This window comes from Sus scrofa, chromosome 16, assembly GCF_054392235.1.
Source record: "Sus scrofa isolate SSC_HxYL_T2T_F1_AM1 chromosome 16, Sscrofa_HxYL_maternal_Yorkshire_Landrace_v2.0, whole genome shotgun sequence".
NCBI lineage: Eukaryota > Metazoa > Chordata > Mammalia > Artiodactyla > Suidae > Sus > Sus scrofa.
The window spans coordinates 69,280,036-69,306,084 of NC_139398.1; the positions used below are offsets into that span (position 1 = coordinate 69,280,036).

Below are 26,049 nucleotides of genomic sequence, written 5' to 3' on the forward strand. Positions count from 1 at the left end.
ATTAAATCTGCTTTATTCTGCTCTTCGTGCAGGTCGTAAACAAGAAACCTACTGTGAAGTACTTATAAGCGAAGTCCTCAGTTGTCACCACGAAATGTTGATGCAAATGTAGGGGAACAGAACTTGGCACACCAAAATATGTCTTTTTGGCTTCAGGATTTGGGGGTCTGAACAAGAGGCTCAAGAGAAGCTTTTGCCTCTTCTCAACCGTCTAAAATACTTTAGATAAAGGGCTTATTCCAGAAAAAAGAACTATCAGTACAGATAACTAGAGCATATTATAAACCAGGTGTGGTAGGCCTGGGGAAGTGGGCAAGGCTTTGTTTGATCAATGTCCTCTCTATCCCATTTTCTTTGCAGGGCTCAACAAACACTTGTTGACCAAACATTTGCTCTTTTCATCTTCCTGTAAAATGCCTTCCTTCCCTGGGAAGTCTCAAACCACTACCTCCTTCTCCAAATCTCAGACGGCATATGAGCTTCAATTGCCTACCTTGTCCTTGGGATCCATATAATTACGAAACCCTTCTAAGTGCTTAAATAAATTTGATTTTCTCCTCTTAATCTATTTCATGTCATTTCAATTCTTAGACCAGTCAGAAGAACCTAGAAGGACTAAGTGTTGTTCCCTGCCCCTCCCCCATAAATAAATGGCGATTGATTAGTAACATTTACTTATTTAGTAACATTTTTGCTTTCAGACCAAAATATGGCTAATTGCTAAGGGCAGACTAATCCATTAGTATAAAATCAGGACACAAAGAACCAACAGAGCCTGCAAGACTTCCCAGTGGAATGATCACTCAATGATACTCTGGACAAAGAACGTGAGTTCACTAACCGATGAAAAGAAATTGTATAGAAACTAACTTGTAAGGCCCAAAAGTCAATGAACAAAGATGCTTTAGTTGAAATTTTTTTTTCAAAAAAGGAAAAACTTCATTTTATGATTTGCATAATAGATTAATAATAATAAAAAAAATCTGCTTCCAAAGGATGAGGCACCTGATGGAATTTTGTATATCAGGATTAAAAGACATAATACACAATTAAAATTCATCTAAAAATTTGCTTACATAAGGTGATTCACAATCATGTAATCCTTTGCAACCCATATAATCACAATTTTGGAAATTTTAAGCTTTCAAGTCTCAAATACTAAAATTATAAAAGATTCAGGGGCCTGTGTATTGCCTTTAAGATGTAAGGTCCTAAATATGTTTTATCACTTGCCCCAAACTTCCATCCACAGATCAAAGAGGGTGACTCGTGATAATTTAGGTGAGTTGGATTTACATAACACCTTCTCAGTGTGTGAAATGCATTTAATTTTGATACAATTTGATTTTATATTTAAAACAACCTTAAAAAATTACTGGGATGAACATGAGCAGCATTATTTAAATGACTGAGGGAAATGAATGTGGTTTATGTACAGTGATTTGTCCAAGTCCAGGGAACTCACAAGAGTCAGAATTTCTCATGTTCAGGTTTTCATATGGTTTTACTGTGTTAGAAACATAAACACAGACATATACACAAAGCTAATTAAATAAGATGTATAAAACTCCGATTTGAGCTGTTCTTCCTTTTTCCTGGCTTCCATTTGGAATGTTGTTGCATTGATATACATGGGCATTTTTAAATGCTTGATTTTTAAACTAAATTAATTTCTTTTTTTGTAAAACTTTCAATGAATATTGTATGAACCTGAGGCAAAGATGCAGAATCAGTTTTAAGATTATTTTGCATAACACATTTGCACAATGTAAGTAATACCACCCAGAAGGGAAAAGAGCATTTGATAACACGGTATGCTACCTTTCAGGATTTCAGCTTCTGTCTGTTCTTAGTGTCATGTACAACCAGTAAGGCCATCTTTTAAAATTTAAATGTCTCATACACATTAGCTGAGGGAACGATAAATTCTACTTTGAAAAAAGTACAGTGGGTTTCAAACGCCACTTCTGAACCATTCCTTAATTGACTAAGAAAAGACTCTAAGAAAAGCCTCAATTGGAAAAAAAAAAAAAAGGATTAATTTAAAATTGAATAGCTAGAGAATACTTAGATACGTAGGTAATACTGAATATCTTTTTAAAATCTTTTAAAAACATAAATGTGCCTAATTGTTTTAACTATGAATTTTTATGAAAAATGAAAGAAGAAAAAGCTTATCAATTTTTGGCATCAAGAGAAAAAAAAATATCTGCTTTATGCAAAACAGGAGGCTGGACGGAGTGGGTAGGAGGTCGGTTTTCAGGTCTGAACTGGAACATCGCTAATTCTTTTCCTTTGCCTAAAGAAAGAATGCTCTTTACATGGATGACAGAGGCGTCTCTGTCTCTGTTTTCGCTGACTGATGGAAGGAAAGGTAAGCAGCTGAATACTGTATGCCTAGCCTAGGTCCCCACAGCTACTGTACTTTTCCTTAGAAGAATTTACTGAACACAATTTCCGTGACAGAGTCAACTGTTAATCCATCTGTTCCCATTTGGGATGTAGGTCTTATCACTTAGCCCCAGTCAAGAAGGCACTCGGTATCTGTTCCATGAACGTTGTAAGTCATCCTAATGAGTCTCACATGTCTGCTTTCTACTGTTCATTTTTTTAACTGAAATTTCTGTTTAACTTCTACCTCTCTCCTCCCCAACCCACATCACTACAATTGACTGCATTTTCCATGTCTTTTTCATCTTTCTATCCTGGCCCACAGTTGATACTCCTAAAAATGTGAGGAATGGGTATAGGGAAGTCAAATTCACCACCCCAAAATGTGTTTCTTTGGCATGAGGATTATTTTAGGCTGGTTATTTTTAAGAAACAAGAGACTCCAGAAGTCTTTATTTTTTTCCTCCCCCTTAATGGCCTAAAAGACTTTAAAACAAAGGGCCTGTTGCAAGAACACTATCACCAGAGATGCCTAGCAAGGCTATGGGCTATGTGTGGTGAGGGAATTTAGCAGAGCCTCATGCCCAAAGTCCCCATTGTCTCTGCATGGTCCAGCAAACATGTTCACCAAATATTTGTTTTACCATCTCTGTGTGCAGTCAAATGCTCTACTACTGAACTATACCCACTGCATCTCTGTGTGAATTGCCTTCCTTCTCTTTTCTCAAGTCCAAATCCTTACCCTTTCTCCTTCTCTCAGGAGGCTTACAAGTTTCAATTGCCTAACCTCACATTTCCATGGAGCCCCTGCACACGTGAAATTATTATGTATTTAAATCTGATTTTCTCATGTTCATCTATCTCATGTCAATTTTATTCTTAGACCAGCCAGAAGAACCTAGAGAAGGGAAAGGGAAATTTCCCTTCCCCAGCACAGCTCTTCTTCACATCCTATAGACAGACTCTGTTCCCTATGGATCCTTAAACAGAATGTCTTAAGGTCCCAATTATCTTCCTTAAGAGTAAGGTTGATTTTTCAAATCCTGGATTATGTAAACCTTGACCAGTCTGAACTCAGCACGTACTCTCGCAATACAGAGATGGTCTTAAAGTATCCCTGAGTATCATCAGCACACCCAAGAACATTGTTTAAAATCGGTCCACACCCCCAACAACACGGTCTAGGGGGATCTTAGCTACTAATTCCCATTCAGCACATTTTACATCATGGAGTCAAAAGGAAGCCTGTAGTAACTGTGCACAAGATCCAAAGAGGTGATTATTTCACTTTATGCACTTTCTCAATTACTATCTTCTCCCCACAGTCAGGGGGACAGTTTTCTGAAATGAAAATGGCAAAGTCTGTATCTCCCATGACTTAGAAATATGTTTGACCATAATGTCAGATTGCATCAACTCTCTGATTCAGGAGGAAACTCATTCTTTACCAGCTTGGTAGTTTAGCCTCCCAGTCAGTCAGACTGTCAAAGGTAAGCATTATCCTTTGGAAAAAAAGCAACAGCAACAACAAAAAAGGCTTTCCATCTTCCCTTAAGCACTTCACCCAGCACTTACTCTGGGGAGAATGACCTTGAAGCTGCTTGAAGCCAGAAGGTATTTGGAACAATATCCATGCCTGAGGTTTGGAAGTTTGGTTATACACTTGAACATCATTATTTCATATTCTTAATGGTCCTAGGTATTGGATTCCTACTGTGTGCCACTGACAACCTATAGATAATTGATTTTTAAATTTAATACTTTTAAAACAAGTCTAAAAGAGATCATTACGAAGATTAGAGAAGTTAAATAAATGTCTGGAGTCCACATAGACAGAAAATGCCAGAGCTGAGAAAGCAGGGATCAGACACTACATCTAAGTACTCCAAAGCTTTTGTCTCTCCCTGTTCCATACCAATCTGACCCTAATGCATCCCACTACCATAACTGGTTTAATAAGCATGGATAATTGTCACTAATCCATAATTCTCAAATGCCATGACTCTTTAAAGTAGGTTTCTTTTGGGGAATCAGTAGGATCTGGGAAAGAATGTTACCAGAAATTACTGGAAGGAACTATGGATGGGAATTTCCTGTAGAGAGGAGCTGGGTAGGCAGTAGAGTCCTGACAGTCCATGATATAACCGTCACTAGCATTCCTTGAGTACTTGTTGTGTGTCTGATACCAATAAAAATGTCTCCTGTGTACTATTCTATTTAATTTGTGATACAAATCTATGAGAGGTCAATTTACCCATTCGCTTATTCCTTAATTTAACAAATATGTATTGAGTGACTAGTATGTTCCTTGGCACTCCTCTAAGAGGTGGGAAAACAGAAGTGAAAAGGGTAGAGAGGGTTCTTGCTTTCTTCCCACATGGGGGAGACAGAAAATCAACAAGTAGACAAGTAAGTAACCCAGATAATTCATGATAGTGATATATGCTCTGGGAGAAATTAAACTAGGTGATGTGCTAGATGGGAAATGTGAGGGAACTGTTTAGATGGATGGTCTGAGTAGTGGGGTGACGTCTGAGCTAAAGTCTGAAAGTTATAAGGACCCAACAAAGAAAGAAGAGATAAGATTTTTGGTACAAAGCCATAAGGGAAGAATAAGTCTAATGTGTTAGGAAACAGAAAGCCAGTGCAGTTGAATCCAGATCAGGGAGGGGACCAGTGACAAATCATTCTCTAGCCTTAGAGACCTGGTCGGAGATTTAGTTTATCATCAGTAGATGGGAAATTATGGAAGTCTTGTGCAGGTGAGTGACAATATCTGATTTACCATTAAAAAAAATCATTCTAGCTGTTGAATAGTTCCAGTGCTAGGGAAAGGCAGGGCTATAAAAATAGGAGCAGGAGAGAGGATGGGGCTTAAGAATGGACGTCGGTGAGATGATGATGACTTGTTTTAGGCCAGTCCCTCGAAAGTATACCCTCTGGTTAGTCCCACTTTACACACGAGGAAACGGACTTTAGATTGATTTTCCCAATGTCTCTCAGCTGTGGGTGTGGGGAACTCTGATCAAAACCTCATCAGTCTGACTGCAGAACCTCAGCTCTTCCATACTGTACTGTCTCCCAGGGTCCAGCATGAAGAGAACCATTTCTATTTCTTGGATTCTCTTTTTTTGGTGAAACTGCCATCAAAACTCAGAAAGGAGAATGTGGCCACAGCATTGGTTTTCCCATCTAGGTGATAGATATTAACAGCGCTATTCCATTATTCCCATTTTTTGGTTAATACGTCAACCCAAAACAATTGCAATTGCACACAAATTGCTTCTCTGATTTGTTCCCCTTTCACAGAAGTTTCTCTGTGTCAGAGTCGGGGGTAGCCTGATCTTGTAGGTCAGCAAACGCGTTTGATCTTTAGATATATCAGCCATTAGGATGACTAGAATGTGGGGTGCTGTCCCTGTGCTATCGGCCCAACCCTAGGGAAAGCCGAATAAGGCTGACTGTGAGAAGTCTTCAGCGCATAGAGAAAAAAATAAATTGAGTCTGAAAAAAGCACTTACCACATGACCCAACTCTCATCACTCACACTGATGAAGGCTTATAACCTCCAGATTCATATTCTTCATTTCCTGTGCAGTGGTCCTTCAATTTCCCAGCCTGTAGGTCCTCTGGGTCATACCCTCTTAAACCTCGGGATCCAGAGCTTGCTGCACAAGCCACTGACATCTACGGTTCTCTTAACCAATCTATCATTCTTCTAAGTGAATTATTCTTTTCTGCAAATATAGTGCTTTCTCTAAGCCTCCAAGAAACAGTTAATGCTGGTGATTAATTCCCCTTTCCTATATACTCACTTCAAAGACACTCGCCCTTCGTATGTTCCATAGTTTATTATCTCTTCTTTTGAAGCTAGCAAAGTTTAGTTTGCTTTAAGATAATAGTTCCCTCTCTTGAATATTAATGAAGAAGATCAAGTTTGAAATACAGGAGGGTAAGTATCATAAAAAGCAATCAAGGATGCCTAATATCCTTAAATCTACTGCAATTCATTGTTTGAATCAGGAAGTATTTCAGTGAGTGCCTACTGTGTGCTGATCACAGTTAAGTATATGAAATGAATAACTGTACTTTACCTAATGTTTAAAATTTCATTTAGAATTAAGAAGCGGGCAAGATATTTTAATAAGCAATTAAATGCACTAGACAGTAAGTGCCAAGGGAAGTGTATATGTTATTGCTGAAATCATTAAGGAAACCTCTTGATGGAATTGAAACCAGATTGTGACTGTTAAGGTGCTGACAGGTCAGTTTGACCAGGCAGAAAAGATAACACCTCCAGGAGGTGCTGGAGCATAAGATGGGAGTAACCTAGATGCCTGAATGAATGACTTCACAGAACTACAATTTCCTGATGCACTTACCTATCTCCAGATTTCTAGAGGAGGGACGGATACAACTTCTGTATTGTTAGAGCTGCTGCATTTGTGCTGTGAGCCTCTCCTTTATATTAACTGATTAAGGGATGAGGGGGTGAGGCACTCACAGCTAATGCTCCTTGGCTTGTATTTAGATAAGGAAAGAGTAAGGAGTCAATAGAATATTAATTCATTAACTCAAGTTGAGATCCAAACCAGTTTCTTTCTACCCTAAGAAACTAGTAAATTTGACAGATGAATTGGCCAGAGGACCTATGGACTTCTGGCTAGAAGGAAGAAAAAGCAAGAGAGAGGATAGAGAAGAGGTAGAATTGGAGAAGAGACAAGAATAACTGGAGGAGGAGGTGGTGGTAGTAGCAGAGAATCATTTAGGAGTCCACGGTGTGCAACTTATTCTGCTTGTAGTCTGAGTTTGTGGAGGTGGAATTGCCAGATTTTGTTTTTTTTTTCTTTGTCTTTTTAGGGACGTACCTGTGACATATGGAGGTTCCCAGCCTAGGGGTCAAATTGGAGCTGTAGCCGCTGGCCTACACCACAGCCATAGCAACACCAGATCCAAGCCATGTCTGTGACCTAGCAACCTACACCACAGCTCCAGGCAATGCCGGATCCTTAACCCACTGAGCAAGATCAGGGATCAAAGCTGCGTCCTTATGGATTTACTAGTCAGATTCATTTCTGCTGAGCCATGACAGGAACTCTGGAATTGCCAGGTTTTGGATCAAAGAGTAAATGATAAAATTATTCTTATTTGGTGGCTCTCTAAGGTACATTGACCATCAGACTCTACAACTAGTGTGTTCAAGTTCTGGGTAGATAGGCTTTTTTCATGTAGAAGCACCTCATTCCTGCTTGGTTTAGGCAGTGGAATGATGTTTAAGAGCTCAGGGGAAATGATGTGAGATTAGGTTCCAAAAAGATTTAGATATAAAGAAAGAGACTTGGGCCTCTATTTAAAAAAATGAGAAACTCTGGAACAATTTCTTGGTTTAGGAATGGCAGAATGAGAGCAATTTCTTAGAGTGGTTTATTAATCTGACAATTCTTTATTGAAGTTTTATTCCATGGCAATCATGTTGAGATTAATCTGATTGTGGTCATACAGAATGGGTAGAGGCTTTTCCAATGAAATCATCTTCAGGTCAGAAGAAAGTGAATGGGCATCCTAAATAACTAAAAAATGTGAAGCCCTGGTAATTAAAAACTAAAATGAAAAGTAGTCTTTTCTTTTTTTTTAATTAACTTTTTAGGAACTGTCTCACAGAATATGGAAGTTCCCAGGTTAGGGGTCAAATCAGAGGTGTGGTCACCAGCCTATGTCACAGCAACAGTAATGTGGGATCTGAGCCATGTCTGTGACCTAAACCACAGGTCATGACAATGCCAGATCCTTTAACCCACTGAGCGAGGCCAGGGATCAAATCCGCATCCTCATTGTTGCTGGTCGGGTTCATTATCACTGAGCCACAATAGGAACTACTAAAAAGTAGTCATGTTTATTTCAACCTAAACATGTTTTTAATAACTAAATAATTGAATACAACTGATGCATTAAGAAGAGGTGCCACATTTACAGTGGCTTCCAGTCCCCATGTGACACATGTTCCTGTGCCTTGGGCCATGGGGAGACCAGTTTCTCTGCTGAGGGGGCAAGTGTGAAGTACAGCTAAGACTTTGGTTGGGAAAATACATGGGCTCTATGAGGAAGGCATGAAGAAATTTCCTTGTCTCTGTGCCTCTGTCTTATTTTCACATTGTTTATTCTACAGGCCTTTGCTGTGGTCTTTACTACAACTGTCAGGTCATCAAATACCTTTCAAAGAAAAAGGTAGGCCACTGTTCCTGCTATTTTCCTAGTTATCCCAGTAGGTCACATGGAGAAAGAGATTTGGGCTGATGTGTTTTCCCAAAATTCAGGTCTACCTGGGAATATGACCTTATTTAAGACTAGGATCTTGGCAGATGTATTTAAGATGAGGTCATATAGGACTAGGGTGGACCCTAAATCCAATGACGGATGTATAAGAAAGCAGATGTTACACAGAGAGACACACGGAAACAGAGACAGAGCCTCAAAGAAGATGTGACAGGGAATAATGAGGACTGCTGGGAGCTACCAGAAGAAAGGAAAAGGCAAGGAAAGAGTCTTCCTGGAGCCTTCAGAGAATATGGCCCTGCTGATAATTTGATTTGAAGTGGTTCATCTTCAGGACTTTGAGAAAATATATTTTTGCTGTCTTGCCACCTAGTTTGTGACAATTTACTAATTTGTTATGGGCTCTGCTCTTTGCGGGTTAGTTTAACAGTGCTTTAAACCAATCTTAAAGTTTTTCAGTGGGCTTCGGCAGATGCTATTGAAAAGCATTAAGATGCCCAAATAATCAAAACACTAAAAAATGACAGACCAATATTTCAAAAAGTAGTGGTTACTTTTTAATATTTTATTCAACAGACTACACATATTTGTATCTCACAATGGATATGTGTTTGTACAACTGTGCTTGGAAATACCTTAACACTCCTAAACAGGAAGTTTGAAAGAATGTTAGCTCCAGGTTAAATAATTTTCTGGCTGAGGGCCTCTAGCTCCATTTCTCCCACCCACTATGGACCTGTTAAAGAATTTTCTCTCTAAGTCAAGGTCAGACTCAGGATCCTATCTCTTTTGTGCTCACCTGTATCCTTATTTTAACCATGCTCCCAAGTGAGGCTGGATTAATAGAGGAAACTTGGCTACTATTTCTATGCACAGAGCTTGCTCGTTTTTCTGGTTCACCTTACAGAACTGGAACCTTAGTCGGCCGTTAGAGGTCAAGCCAGTGACCTTACATAAGATTATTGTCATTTTTTTTTAGTGGCTCAGCTTGATCAAACACCAAAAACTTGTTTGGGGGCCAAGAAATGGCAGCAATGTTTTCCCAGGATGGAAATGTGTTTTTAGCCCACAGCCAAATGGGAACCTGCATTAGCAGATAAAGTACTAATCATTTCAACCCCAGGACAGCTGTTCTTGTCAAAGACATATTCCTAAATAAACAGAGTTTGGTGGTGGTGTACTCAGAGAGTCCATTCATATGAGAAAACCAATCACAAGAGATCATTCAGGAAAATTGGCAGTGTCTGGAGAAGGGAGCTCCAGGCCTCTGCCTACCTGCAAAGTGAATCATTTGTTATCCCCTGAGAAGGTACAATCTTCAGCTCAGGGCAGGGGTCAATAGCAATGCCGTGTGATGGAGGCACACGTTTATGGCTATATGCACTCTCTACTGGGTCTATGAATAAAAAGACAAAGCTACCTCAGCATTATCATTCCCCTGACCTTCAGGAGTGGAGCCATCCCAGCAGGGGGAAAAAAAAAAAACAGCAGGAGAAGAAAAGGGAAAATTAAAATGTTAAAAACTATATTATAGCTCGTTTATGACCTTAAAAAAAAATTAGACTTGAGAATATTAGGCTGGAGTAGATACAACAAAGTCTGACAGCTGTAAAGTCATAGATTTTTTTTTTTTTTCCCCTCCCCTCTGAGTGGCTTTCTACTAAAATCTTAAACAATAAGCAGCCCCTGCTTGCTGGCTGACAGCCAGAGAAAATTCAGAATTTTGATCAGTGCTTAACTATTGAACGAAATTTGCCTTGAATTTCAGAGCATTCCTCACTCCTATAAAGCATTTGCAGGGTTTGTCAAAGAGTCAGTTCCTATTAATAAGAAATGCAAAATGCTGCAGATTGAAAGTTGTGCAGTGGTATTCTTTTCCCTTAAACTTCCATGTTCGCTGGTTTGCTCAGTGAGTTCGGCATGACAAGCAAACATTTGAAGCCACCAGTGTTATCATAAGAATACCTCAAGAAAATCTGTGTTAGAAATGATGGCAAGTGTCAATATATTCCAACTACCTAGAACATTCAAATTTAAAACCCAAAATGCAATTGTTGTTATAGCCATGTCCTGAAGCCTGACGATGTACTGCTGCTGAGGAGAGGATGGATTTTATTGTCCCTAAGAAAAGGAGTCCTTAGGTTTTCTAGGTGTCTTTATCCATGATTATAAACAAACAAGCAAACAAACAAATCCACTCAGGAGCTTATAGTAATTAGCAGCCATCTGCTCTCAACAAAATGATCTTTGTACTTGGTGGGGTGAGAGGGGTCAATATAATTAAAAAAATTTTTTTTCAGTTTCTTTGATGTCTTCGAGTGATCAATGCTTGGCTCATGTTGCTTACTTTAATTCTCAGACATTTTATTATCTCTCTTTACTATCTAAAGAGTATTTTAGGAGGGAACTGGTATTTTTAAATGTCCATTTAATTTCTTTTTTATAGACTGGATAATCACAAACAAATCTATTTAACCTCTAGGCTTAAACTCAGGGTAAAAGTAATTTTAAAATAATATTTTTGGATGATGTTCTGACCACACATAAGAAACACCATCAAAGGTCAGTCAGAATTAATATGGAGATTAGCAAGTGTCAGAAGTTATTTTGCACAAGCTGCAGAATACGTTTGCAATCTGATTTTGTGGCATATCTATTACAAATGAGAAAGACCCTCAGTGGTTTTGCAGAATCCCATTTTCTTAATAGGAAATTGATGAATGACAGCATCTGGCAAGAAGAAAAAAGCATATGGTCTAACTAACTGTTTCTATAGAGGTTAAAAACAGTTTTGGAATTTCTCTGGTTGCTGTTATGATTGACAGACCATCAAATAAATCATTCACTTTTCTTTCCCCCTCCATCAGTCCCATGTACTGACAAAGACACAGGGGGAAGTCGGCAGTGTGGTGCATGAGAAATTAGACATGCAATGCCCATTAACATAAATGGATTTTTTTGCACCTAATTCCCTACACACCATGCAAAAATCTACCCGCAGGACATGGAGTATGCATGTTTTCTTGTTCTTTCTATTTATAATTTTTAATTATTAATTTCATATATAATTGGTTTCTTTAGAGAATGAAATGCCTAGTAGGTTATCTAAAACACTGTTTCAGAGTCTTGGGGCTTGATGCTGCAAAAAGATGGGCTGATACTGAAGGATGTTATGTATGTAAGACAAACAATGAAAATGAGGCTGAGAGGTCTTGAATGAAGTTAGGCTAATTAAACAATTCTCAGTGTTTAAATTCTTGCTCCCTTCTCCAGGGTATACTGCCAATCATCTCATCTTGGGGGATTGCTCTGGTTTGCCCTCACCTCCATGCCCGCTTCATAAATGTAACCCTCAAATAATTTATCAAATAGTTTCACTCTAAAAAATGAGAGCTATTTTGGTGTTTTCAACTCACTTAATTTCCCTCTCTCTTTTCTTTTTTTCAAGTCAGTTTACATACTCCTTAGAGAACAATGAGTTCTGAAAGGAGGAAGCTTGTCTAGACTATTCACAATGTGCTCTAGAAAACTGCCCACCCCCTTTCCTCATTTACTCAGTTTGGGGCCAGGTTTGTTTGTGTACCTCCAGGCACTTATTGTCTCATGACACAGCCTATTCTGTCAATGGACAGTTCCATGATGGGGACTGGCTTCCAAGGTGGCCCCCAGAGGTCCTCCCATCCTGGCAGGTGATTGCTGGCCTAGTAGTCTCCACCTCCTGACACTGAATAGGGCTTAACTTAGTAACAAATAGGATATTGTGGATGAAATATAGTGATGCAGAACCACTTCTGAGACTGCGTTCTCAAAGATACTACAGTTTCTGACCTGCTAACTCTTGGATGGATAGTTTTTTGGGAACCCAGCTTCCATGGTGTGAGGACCCTCAAACAGTTCTGAGCAGCAGCACCTGTGAAAAAACAATGCAGGCTCCTGCCAACAACCAGTAGCCACTCCCTTGCCAGCCACTTTGAGGGGTTGGCCATCCAGTCTTGGTTAAGCTCTCCATTGATTACAGCCTTGGTCAACAACTTGACTGCAATTTTGTGAGAGTCCAAGCCACAGCTATGCAGTTAAGCCATGCCTGATTCCCTGACCCACAGAAACTGTTGACAGCAATTGTTTATTATTATTTTAAGCCATTAAAGCTTGAGATTCATTTTACACAGAATATGTAGATGACTGACACAGACTGCATTGTAGTCCTTTTGTTACTCCTTAGTCATGCATGGAAGACTTAGGAAATCAATGAAATCTCCTTTTCACATGATAGCAAATACCAGCTGATAGTAAGTCTTTCTGTTTTTTGTAATCCCCTCTGTCCCCTGGTCCCCTGGTCCTCTACTCTACTTTCTCAATCGAGATCTTTCTGGGTCATCTGAGTTACAACCTTCTAGCCTTTATTACACTGAGGGCTCCCTCCCTGCCATCAATCCTCCCCCCACCCTGACCCAATACCATACACTGGTACTTCTGATTGCCTCTTGCTCAGATCTTTTTAATGGCCAAAAAGCACCCCAGACTCAGGATTAGAACTAAACATCTCATTTATCATCTGCTTCCAAATCTGTTCTCCAAAGAGTTTTGTCTATTTTGCCTATGCACACTGCTTGCCACTTAAACTGCCAAATCATAAATTCCACACATCTTATGCTCCTCTTCATACGACAGCATTTTGAACACACCACTCCCTTGCTTAACATTCCTTTGGAATTCTCTACTGCGTTCAGGATGGAATTAATCTAAATTTTTATGCACAGCAAAGACTTTCTAATCTGGACAGTGCTTGCTTTTTTAGCTTTTTCTATCACTTTCCATAGCTCACCTCAGTCACACTGAGCTATCTACTAGCTGTTCCACATTCTGGGGCCTTTGCACATGCTCTTCCCTACACTTTGACTGCCTTTTTCTCATGATGACTCCCCACTGCCTAGAAATTTATATCACCTAAAGAGAAGGCATATTGACTCCTTACCACTTTCCTTAAAGTCAAGCCTTCCCTGCTTCCCTTTCCCTTGCATCCTTTCCTCTGAATAACCCTTCAGACATCTTATTATGTTTTATATTGTGTTTGCTCATGCAGGTATACTCTACTAACCTCTGCTTCCCTAGAGAACATATGTCTTATTCATATTTCAATTGATTTGATCACACAGCTATTTAGAAGTATTCACTGAGTAATTTTTTTAATTGTATGTCAGTGACTACTGTAGATGCTAGGTATAGAGCAGTTAATAAGACAGACAAAATTCATGTCCTCAAAAAGCATATGTCTTAGTGAAAGACATAAAGAGCCAAAAAGTATGCTTATAAATATACAGCAAGTCAGATGGTAATATGGATAATAAAGCAAGATAATGACTTTAGGATGATAAAATAAAATGGAATAATGAGTTTAGGTAAAGTATGCATGTCAGATCAGGTGGGGTGTTGGAATTTTATATAGAGTAAACAGAGAAGGCCTCTCTGATAAGGTGACTTTTGAGCAGATGCCTGAAGGAAGTGGAGGACCAACTCTTTGCTATCTGGGGCAAGAGCATCCTGAACAGAGGGAAGAAGAATGAGAGCCCTGAGGCTAGAGAATGCTTGAGGTGTTCCAGGAAGTTCCAAGAGCCCTGCAAGGCTGGAGCAGAGGGGGAGAGGGGCAAGAAAGGACAGTAGGTCAAAGAGGCATGGGGGCTGGGGCTGGGGGGCAGGAAATCCTGTAGCGTCCTGTAGCCCCAGTGTGGGATCTGAAGTTTAGGCTACGCAAGGTGAAAGTCAAAGGAAGGTTTTACACAAACAAGTGTTAAAACTAGACTGTAGGGACAAGGGTGGAGTACTTGCCAGTTTTTGTAGATTTCCTAAAGTTCCTGACTCATCAAAGTGCTCATAGATATCGGTTAAATAATTACCTATTATTGAGGCCACTGGGCCAAGCGAAACACCATTCTCTGAGTACGTTTTCGTCTATGTTCCTTTTCAGGTGCTATATTTAGAACTAGACCAAAACACCCAAGTGTAATCTGACAAGAGAAATGATGAGGAATGCAAATTCCATGATATTTCAATCAGTGATTTCCATAGTTTTTGTTTAGGGGGGAGGTCAGGTGCAAGACACTACTAGTCACTCATGTTAGAGTTAATGAATACTTCTTTTCTGATAGTTCTATTCTTAAGCAATTAGGCTGGGGGAGAATCCAAGTAGAAGAGCTGACATTTATCTTGTTTAATACTATCATCAGAAATTGAGGATATACAACAAATACTTACTGAGCATCTCATATAAGTCAGTTTTTTCCTATGGGCCCGAGATAAGTTTATCTAAGACTCCTAGACTCCTCACTAAAATGGCTTTTTAAATTTTTTAAATTTTTGTTTCTTATATTGTTTATTTTTAAATCATTTTTAAAAAGATGTTGTAAAATAAATACTTGGCTGACAAAGAAGAGGTCACATATTATTTATTTATCTCTGTTCATCCTTGTCAGTATGTAATGTTTATACTTTTTAATTCCAATAGAGGGTTCTACAGAATAAAGGTGTTCTATAAACTATTGAATTATCCCCCGAGGCATTAAGACTTTATATGTTTCTAACTTTTTTTTTTCCCCCTATAAACTTCATGTTCTTATCCATTACCCAATTTTTCTACTGGTTTGTCTTTTTCTAACTGGACCTAATCTATACATTTAGGTATTAATCTTCTGCCTATCAAATATTTTACAGGTACATTCAGTGTGTTTCTCACCTTGTACTGTTCTTTACACTGTACTCCGTCATATGTAAGTTTAGAAATATACACAGCTAGAGTGATGTCTGGGAAAACGGCAGTGCAGGAAGCTCCAGCGTCCCGTTCTTACTTAGAAACACACACAAAAAAAGTGAGCCATAAGTTTTTTTCAGGATCTCAACTTCTAACTCTGTAAACAACTCAAAAGTTTACATCAACCAAGTAAATACTTAATCAAGAAAATGGCCAATAAAAATTGGTACACAAAAGTTTTACGGCATATTTACTTGGGCTTTCTCCACCTCCTTCTCTGGCTTGGTGGTGGTATTTAAGAGGGCAGCCTGTATTCCCAGTGTGGAACTCTTGTCTCTGCCTCTGAAGGAAGTAGAGCAGACCTTTTTCAAGAAGAATTTTGCCTGTCTGTTCTCTCAGTAGACTACTTGAAGGACTGGTGCAAGGTGCTTGTTTTTGTGTCATATAAGTCAGAACTCAGGGTGGCAAAGCAGCAGACAATCTTCAAAAACATTGTAAGGTCAATGAAAGAACCCATAGCCACCTGAATGAAGCAAAAGTCTGATTGGGGTATACAATAAGGCACTGAAAAACCTGGGAGGAAAATCTGGGAAGAGAGCTTCCCTAAGAAATTATGGTATTGGAAAGCTTCCTGCGTATACTTTGGGATTTAAAAAGCCATACACATGCCCATGATCTGATACCTGCTCAGAAAAGACCAAAAGATGCTACAATTTCACCTCTAGCTAATTTCTAGGCTCAGTGTGAGGAGGAGGTGATGGCAATGGCAGAGTTGTACATGGCAGGGCTAAACTTTAAAGGAGTGCCCCAGCACAGATACAACCTGCAAAGACTGAGAGAGTTCTTATTTCTATTCTCTCTCTCTTTTTCCAACTCTCTCTTATCTTCTGCCTCCCAATACATCTGTCAAAACCTACCTGACAACAAGCTAAAGGAATGGAGATTTCAAATAAAGAATACAGGTTTTTGTTTTTTTTTTTTTGGTCTTTTTTTTTTTAGGGCTGCACCTGTAGCATATGGAGGTTCCCAGGCTAGGGGTCTAATCAGAGCTGTTGCTGCCAGCTTACGCCAGAGCCACAGCAATGCCAGATCCGAGTTGCCTCTGTGGCCTACACCACAACTCAGGGCAACACCGGATCCTTGACCCACTGAGCGAGGCAAGGGATCAAATCTGCAATCTCATGGTTCCTAGCGGGATTCATTTCCGCTGTGCCATGATGAGAACTCCAAGAATACAGATTTTAAAAAATATTTTTTGGAGTTCCCATTGTGGTGCAGTGGTTAACGAATCCGACTAGGAACCATGAGGTTGCGGGTTCGATCCCTGGCCTTGCTCAGTGGGTTAAGGATCCGGAGTTCCTGTGAGCTGTGGTGTAGGTAACAGATGCGGCTTGAATCCTGCGTGGCTGTGGCTCTGGCACAGGCTGGGCAGCTACAGCTCCTATTAGACCCCTGACCGGGGAATCTTCATATGCCACAGGAGCGGCCCTGGAAAAGGCAAAAAGACAAAAAAAAAGAAAAAATTTTAGAGATTGTAGACAAGGGATATCTACTTAATAAAATATTTTAAAAAATTCATCAAACAAACAAAAAGTTTCATCCTACAGCTGTGGGAACAAAACAAACCCTGAGGATGGAGGAGAATATGATTTCCAGAGTTACTATATTATAACATTCACAATGCTTAGTTTTCAGGAAAAAAAAAAAAAGTAAGCATGCAATGAAACAAGAAAGTATGACCATATGCTCCATACATTAAGGAAAACCATGGCCAATGAACAAAAAGTAAAACAGGAGAGGAACGTATTTGAACATTAGAATAGAGAATACCAATAAAGAGATAAAAATTTCAAAATGAAACCAAATAGAAATTTTAAAAAGCACAATAATCACAATAAATTCACTAGAGGGTTTCAAACTGCAGATTTAAGAAGGCAAACCATAGAATCTGCAAAATGGAAGGTAGATCAACTGAAATTATCCATTCTGAGGAACAAAATGAAAAATGAAAGAACAAAAATGAACAAAGCCTAAGTGACCTATGAAATACCATTAAGACAATTGCAGCATACTTATAAATGGGAATCCCAGAAAAAGAGGAAACAGAGAAATAGAAAGATTGAAGAAATAATGGCCCCAGTGCCCCCCCCCAATTAGATAAAAGCACAAATCTACACATTCAAGAAGCTCAGTGAGCTCCAAGAAGAAGGACAAATGCAGAGATCTATATGGACACATATTACATTCAATTTACTGAAAGCCAAAGCCAAAATAAAATAAAATTAAATAAAAACCCCCCACATTTTGAAAGCATAAAGACAGAAGCAGCTCATTATGCATAAGACATCCTCAGCAAAAACTAATAACAGATTTCTCATCCCAAATCATGGAGGCCAGAAGGTAAGATGGTATTTTTTAAATTAAAAGCAAAACAAAGAAACAAAAAACTTGTGAGCCAAGAATACTGTATCTAGCAAAACTATCTTTCAAAAACTGAAAAGGAAATGAAAACATTCTCAGATAAACACAAGTTGAAACCTGGTAAACCTGCCCTAGAAGAAATGTTAAAATGAGTTTCTCAGGCTGAAATGAAAGGACACCAGAGAGTGACTCAAAGCCACAAGAATAAAGAACTGTGATGAATAAGTACACAGAAACCAAACTTTCTAGACAAATAGCTAGACGAGGTGATCATGAAGATGTATCATTTTCATCCTCCCTAAGTAAGTCCATGTAACCTGTGACAGAATCAAGTTGATTATGTTGTTTATCCAGCTAAGTATAAAAAAGAAGGAATTTCTCAGTTTTACACTGAAGAAGTAGTAATAAAACTGAATGAAGGGGTATGTTGTTTTGTCTCTGGCCACATTCATGCATACCAGAGTGCTGTTTCTTTTGACTGATTTCATGGCTAAGAAATCAGTAACTGGGTAAATGCCCAAGGTAGGTAATTGCTAACTCAGTGGACACATTGACTCTGGTGCTATAGTTTCTGTCTTAGAGACACGTTTATGACTATTGCCAGTAGGTACTAGTATTTATAGTCTATGACAGCATCCATTAATGAATTTGAAAAACTCCACTGGAAAAAAATCCAACTCTGTTCTCCATATCCATGATTTTATTTTCTGTGGAAAGATTCATTTGTGCCATATATTAGATTCCAGATATAAGTGAAATCAAATGGTATTTGTCTTTTTCTTTCTGACTTACTTCATTCAGTATGAGTCTCTGGTTCCATCCATATTGCTGCAAATGGCATCATTTTGTTCTTTTTTATGGCTGAGTTGTATCCCATTGTGTATATTTACTACATTTTCTTAATCCAATCATCTGTTGATGGACATTTATGTTGTTTCCATGCCTTGGGTATTGTGAATAGTGCTGCAATGAACATGCAGGTGCATGCGTCTTTTTCAAGGAAAGTTGCACCCAGATATATGCCCAAGAGTGGGACCATGCAGGTCTGTTACCTAGTTGGATATTTTTAGTTTTCTGTTGCCATAGTAGCTACACATGGAAGCAAGGACATAAACTGAGACATTGGTCCAATGATCTTTCATAAACGTAAGATTTGATTACATTTAGCATTATATAAAATTTCATGATTAGAAGTACTGTACGTGATCTTAGAATTATACTCACTGAAAAAGGAACACAACTTATAGTATTGACCTCTAACAGTACATAATTTATTCCTCATGAAAAAGTGCCAGATTGACACCCGATAAAGATGACATCATTTTCTTTATGTAATAGAGCAAGGCTATGGGTGCTTAATGCCAAGTATGCAGATAAAGTCTGAGAAATTCATTCAATTATCTGAATGTCAGAATGTCACATCAACAAAATCTTCAGATATACATTTTTACCTTTTTTATCTTGATATGAACACATCATTTAGACATGTATCTGAGACTAGGAACTGTTCAAAAAGAAATCCAAAAAATCTAAAACCTTTAAACCACTCTAAAAATATTGCTCAGTTTAATTCTAATTTGGACCCAGGGCAATTTTATTAGAAACAATACTTCTAAACACTCAAAAAGTGGTAACTGAAATAGTTTAAATCTTAAAAGAAAAAGAAAGCAAACTCTAAGAAGAAAAAAAATATTTCACTAAGATATACATTATACAAAATAAGGGTAATCACTCTAAAAGTATTTCTGGCCTGAAAAGTGAAGCACAACTGAACATTAAGACACCCCTTTTACATATATACTTGGGATTTCTGGCCAAAATTCAAAGCTTCAGAAAATGTAAATCTATTTTTTTTTTTTAAATATAAGCATATGGCTCTTTTGTTTGAAATAGCACTCTCTTTCTAAAAGCTAGGAGAATTTGATCAATATATTATGCTTTATCAACTTTAAATACCAGAGGCAAATTCTAAAGTTTTCCTTTTGTCTGAAAGATTATGTGCTTATAAAAACTAAACATAATCTTAGGCAACTATAAGCCAAAGTAACTGGAATGGAATATCCTATTCCAGATACTACAGTTTGCATTTGTTCGACCATATCATTAATTTATAATATTTAAGTATTTTCTATTCCTTTCTTAATGTACATGGCATCCTATTTCTGGCTTTAACTGCTGACATGTACTAGGCATAAAGTCCAAAGAGCTTGCTATAGACAGGATGACTTCTAAATATTTTTCCTCAAAGGAGCTATCAAAATCAGAGCTTGTGAGAGCAGGGAAGAGTTTCAAGACTATTTTGGCCAATATCCATTATTTTTCGCATTATTCTCGGTTATATTTCATGTACTATCCAATTCCCTAAAGTGCTTACATCCAGTTGGAGTTTTTCCAGAATTCCAAGTTTCCATCAACCAAAATAATTGAGCAGAGTGTGCCAATATCACTTGCTAGCTTTCCTTGGCCTCTCTCAAGAAAGTAATGACTAATGAAGAGAAAACTACTTCTTTTATTTTTGTCTTCTTTGTATTTTTAGAGCCACAACTGTGGCATATGGAGCCAACCAGGCTAGGGATCAAACAGGAGCTGCAGCTGCCAGCCTACGCTACAGCCATGGCAATGCGGAATCCGAGCTGTATCTGTGACCTACACCACAGCTCCTGGCAATGCCAGATGCTTAGCCTGCTAAGCAAGGCAAGGGGTCAAACCTGTGCCCTCATGGATACTAGTCGGGTTGTTAACCACTGACCCACAACAGGAACTCCAAAACTACTTCTGATCTCCTCACTCTATCCTATGCCTGCCTCTTTCCCCACTGATCCAGGGCTTATTTAATCCAAATAATTGCATTTTTAAATGCTTGGAAAAAATATCAGAAATTTCCTTATGCTTTAGAACGAAGCTGACTAGCCACTAATTATCTATACCTTTGAAAAGTCCCTTCAGATTATAGACACATTTGAAGGCTAGAGCCTTTAGAAGCATGTTGAGAGAGGTTTATGGTTCATTTTATCTTTTTTATTCCCCAATGTCTGATTATCATTCACAGCACTTGGTATATACTATTTTTCATCAAATGTCACCATATTTAGAGGTTACATATATAGAGTTTAGATCATCAGGAAGCTTCTCTTTGAATCCTGGTTCTGCCACCTGTTTGGGCAAATTACTTAATTTCCCCAAGCTTCAGTTTTCCTGTTTGCAATGTTGGGAAAAATATTAGCCAATAAGGCTGTTAGAAAATCAGATGACATGATCTATGTAAAGAATTTGACATCTGAAACATAGCTATAAAAGTTATTGTTCTCATCATTTCTAAAAATGCCAAGCAAAAATCTCACCATTGTCAAGATATTAACAAGTGGTTGAGGAGTTCCCCTGTGGCTCAGAGGGTTAAGAACCTGATATAGTGTCCATGAGGATGCAGGTTTGATCCCTGGTCTCGCTCATTGGGTTAAAGGATCTGGCATTGCCGTGAGCAGAGGGGTATAACATAGATATGGACCAGATATGGCATTACTGAGGCTGTGGTGCAGGTTGGCATCTGTATCTCCGATTTGACCCCTTGCCTGGGAACTGTCATATGCTGTAGGTGCAGCTCTAAAAAGAAAACAAAAACTAACAAACAAAAAAACTGGACAAAAGCCTATACTTGATTTGTAGTTTAGATTTAATATCACCTCAAACAAGATAGTTTGGGTCAAATGACAAACAGGAGAATGTAGTTTCCTTAAAAGCAGGGAGAGCAGCTCATTTATACCTAGCTTTATCCTTATGGCCCATCACAACAGGCTATAAGAAGTCGTAGATAAATAGCTCACTGGAAATGAGAGTTTCTCACTACACAGGGCTTAAATTCTAAACTCTGTATCTGTAATAGGACATTTGAGGCCCTCACTGCTAAGACTGGAAAGCATTTAATGCTTGCTTCAGCAGCATCTAAGGTCAATCTCCCATTTGTATAGCACTTGGCCATTTGGTAGGTTTGACTCTACTCCTAACTCCGGGGTGGGGGCTTTGTTGTCCACTCTAATTCTACCTCTATCAACACAGCTTTGGGTTAACGATAGAAGTGTCAGTCATAGCTTAGCCAGTATGAATGGAATTCCTAAGCTGCCATGCTAGTTTCAGGGATGACTATATGATATAAGTTGGTTGAACTAAGATAAAACACCTAACTTTGATCCCTGAATATAAGAGGATATCTCTCTCTGAGAAGGCAACTAACAATCAAACAAACAAAAAAACCATGAAATCTTGGTGCTCTTGAAAGTCATTCTTTGCCAAAAAACAAGGGAGGTCCTCAAAGGGAGGTGAAACCCTAGAAGGTAGAGCACAGAGATACAAAGAAATTGTAAGACATTGTCTTATCTTGTTGATATTGCTGAGTCAGTGGATCAACCCTTACTCAGAGTACACTGAACTAATAACTTTACTTCTCAGTTGATTTAAGCACACTTACTTGTGGTCAAAGTTTATGAACTCATACATGCATCCCTCCTATTTTCAAGAGGAAATTTCTACAAGATCTTTCATTAACATTATAGTCCAACTACACTTGCTGGTTTTCCATTCCCCAAAGAGCCACACATTACTGTCTCTGAATATTGTTTGAAATAGGTCCTTGCATCAAAAATTCATTTTTAATCTATTCATTCTTCTAAGTCCATCTAAATGTACTCCCACTTGCAAATCTTTGCATACATTTTGGGATTATCCCACAAACATAATGATTTGTATCCTTCCATCTCCTTTTCACTCTACCTGCTGATTGTCAGTCACTTATGGGAAGAGTTGATACCAGGTTGGTCTTTGTGTCTCACCACTAAACTTGGCACAAGGCTTACACTCAGTAACTCTACAGATTTTAATCAAACATGTTGGCTACATATCTTGGGGAAAAGATATTAACAGTGGACCTACCTAATTGTTGTTCGTGAGGGATTAACTTGTTTTAGATGTCTGTGTTTTAGCAATATAAGTTTTATATGTTCCTAAGTTACATCATTTAATTTTCATCACAGGCTTGGAATTCTTATCCCTATTTTACAGATCAAGAAACTGGGACTTAGAAAGATAAGTAACTTGTCTAAAAGCCCAAAGTTTGTGAGTGAAGAGGCCAGAATCAGAATTAAGGGTCAAAGTCTGTAATGGGTTAAGATCACCAAGTAGGCATTACATATACTACAGAAATTCCAGATCTTGCTGAATTGTTCTCTTTAGTCCTAAGATCAGTATGAAATAATGTTTAGTATTATGTAGTCCTCTAGTTTAACTGAGCCTGGTTTAAAGAACTAAAAGTGTAAGTGAGAAAAGCAATGAATTTCCCAAAGGAATTGCCCTAAAGGAAGAATATAGTTTGAACTTCTATCCTCCTTTTATTTATTAAACAAATATTTACTCAGTGCCTTTTATGTGGCATGCTGTATGCTAGGTGCTTAGATATATCATACCACCTATCTATCATCTATCTATCTATCCATCCATCCATCCATCTATCTATTCTCCAAATCTCCAACACAATCTGGTTAATGTAGGGTTGTAGGAGATTTATCCTTACATAAAATGCTAGTAAATAAAAAGTTAATAACCAAGTGTTTTAAAATTTAAGTATAATTTAAAAAAAACTGGAAGCCTCTTATTGTCTAAAATAAAAGTATTAATTAAAAGGTAGTTTTATGTAAACTCCTTTATAGTAATTTCAGAGAATCACAGAGGTTAGAGGGAGAATCACTTGCCATTTTCCTTTCCTACTTGCCAGATGGAGTCACCTGATTTCCTTAAACTTTTGATTCCTCTTCCAAAAATGTCATGATAGCCCAGACACTAGGAACTCAGTAAAGTGGTTTTGGGAAACTATCTTGTTATCTCAAAGTTTGAGGAAAAGAAGATCCTTCCTATCAAAACATTCATGGGGAGTATAATGAATTAAAAGATACACATGAGGAAAATATCTATGGATGGTATCTATTAGTTCTTCAAGAGGTTGGCTCTGGTAGCTTGCTACAGGAATGTGAATTGATTAGTAGAATTACTCTTGTGAGAAGTAAAAGGATATTATATATATATAAATACGCAAAACATATAGGACATATACAAAACATAATGGGACATGCAATAAAAGGGGCTATCTTGCAGAAATGTTTTGAATGCACTGATAGTGTAAATAGTTCCTTCCCCTCTAATGTTCTATATTGTAGATATAAAAGATCTAGAAATATTTAAGTCTAAAATATGTTTGTTCTTGTTAATATCATGTGTCATTTCAGAGAGAAACAGATGGAATCAATGCAGAAATATTTTAAATAACATTAAGATTAGGGACTGTTTTCTTTTAAACAAAAAATATGAAATGTGAATGTTCAGGGCAGTAAAGTTAGTTTAAAAGAGTCTTACAAAAATATGAAAAGAATATAAAATGGTAAATTATAATGTATATAAAATAATAGGGAGACAAACATTGATTCTAAGATATAAGTGGGAATTTAAAGTGCAGTAAGTGAAGTTATAACTAGTAAGTATTAAATAAAGTATAATTCCATAAAAAACTCTAAATTATGATCATGGTAAGTAAAGTGGCAGTAGAACTCATATGTCAAGAACAAAGAAGAAGTTGAAAAGGGTAACAAAAACTTATACAATGGTGAAAATGTCCATGTAATTTTGGAATGGTGTAAGATAAAAAGCTGAAAATAGAACAGGAATAGATAAAAGAAAGTAAATAATGACAAAAAGAAAAGGGACTTGAGAAGAGTCACAACTTCAGTGTAGCATGAAATTGAAACATGGCAAAAGGATAATATGAAATTCTGAAAAGGCAAATGACAAAAGGACAAAACCCCCCAAAAATGGTTAAAAAACAAGGCTAAGATGAAAAGATGTTGGGCGATTCTAAAGAATTAAGTTAACAATGCATTGGTCTACGTTGAAACATACAAATGAGAACAAATGCTTGAACTCTACAAAGAAAATGAATAATAAAAACCTTCAGGAAGATTTTTTTTTTTTTTTAAGCTGAATAAGGTGAGATAAACATCTTGTTCAAAAACCAAAAAGAAACACATGGAAACAAATGCTTGCTTTAATGGTAGGTCAAAGAGCAATAGAGAAATGCAGAAATGCTTTTGAAAAGATAAAAGGCCAACAGAAAGCTGAAAGGAACTAGGAAAAAAAACCCAACTTTCTTAGAGAAGGAACTGCTGAGAAGGGCACCTTTCTCAATTATTTATCAGCTTTCTGAAGCAAGTTGTTAGGAGATGCTGGTACAAAGAAAAGCACTAAATAGGAAACAATATAAAACATGATTAAAAAGTTAAAGAATTTTTTAATAGGAGCAACAAACAAATGCAAAGTGAATCAGATGCTAAAATGAATAGAATTCTATGTATACAGAATGCTGAAATATTAGTGTCGCAATTTGAGATAAGTAGAAATGTGGACCAACGAGTCACTGGCCATACCTGATGCTTCTACTGTGTACTAGAATATTTGAAACATGAAATAAAATGAATTGCTGGCACTGTTGGGGATTGAGAATGCTAATCTACTTCAGAAACCCGACACCACCCTGGTATACATGACTGGACTTTAAACTTCTTTATTGTCATGATTTTATTACGAGGCAATACAGAGATAGTGAAATATAGGAAAATTATATAAACTAAAATGGACATTTTAAAAATTGAGAAACAAACGCACATAATTTATTTGCAGTCCAAAAAATATTTACCAAAAACTTTTTTACTAAAAAAAACTGAGATAAATATGTGGAAAAAATAGAAGTTCCTGTCATGGCTCAGCAGAGACAAATCTGACTAGTATCCATGAGGATGCAGGTTTTATCCCTGGCCTGGCTCAGTGAATTAAGGATCCAGTGTTGCCATGAGCTGTGGTGTAGGTCAAAGATGAGGCTTGGATCCCGAGTTGTTGTGGCTGTGGCGTAGGCCTTCAGCTACAGCTCAAATTCAGCCCCTAGCTTGGGATCCTCCAGATGCCATGGGTGCAGCCTTAAAAAGCCCCCCCCCCCAAAAAAAAGGAGAAAAGCTGAATAAGAAATCATATCTTTCAAACACTTCTAAATTTCATTAAATTCAATACTTGTTAACAAAGTTGTTAAATTCAAGACAGTTCTTTTAGACATACTTAGACTATACTGAAGTCAGTTTGGAAAGTTAATTTTTTAAGATCCTGGAAATCAATCATTGAAAAACTGCCTAGGG

At 37.8% G+C, this 26,049-nt stretch overlaps 1 protein-coding gene across 1 annotated transcript in view; it reads right to left on the reverse strand.

Annotated features, from left to right (window-relative positions):
- LOC146395649 (uncharacterized) overlaps nucleotides 1–26,049 on the reverse strand; it is a 2,307,895-nt gene that overhangs the window by 60,298 nt on the left and 2,221,548 nt on the right. The gene's annotated exons all lie outside the window — the stretch shown is intronic.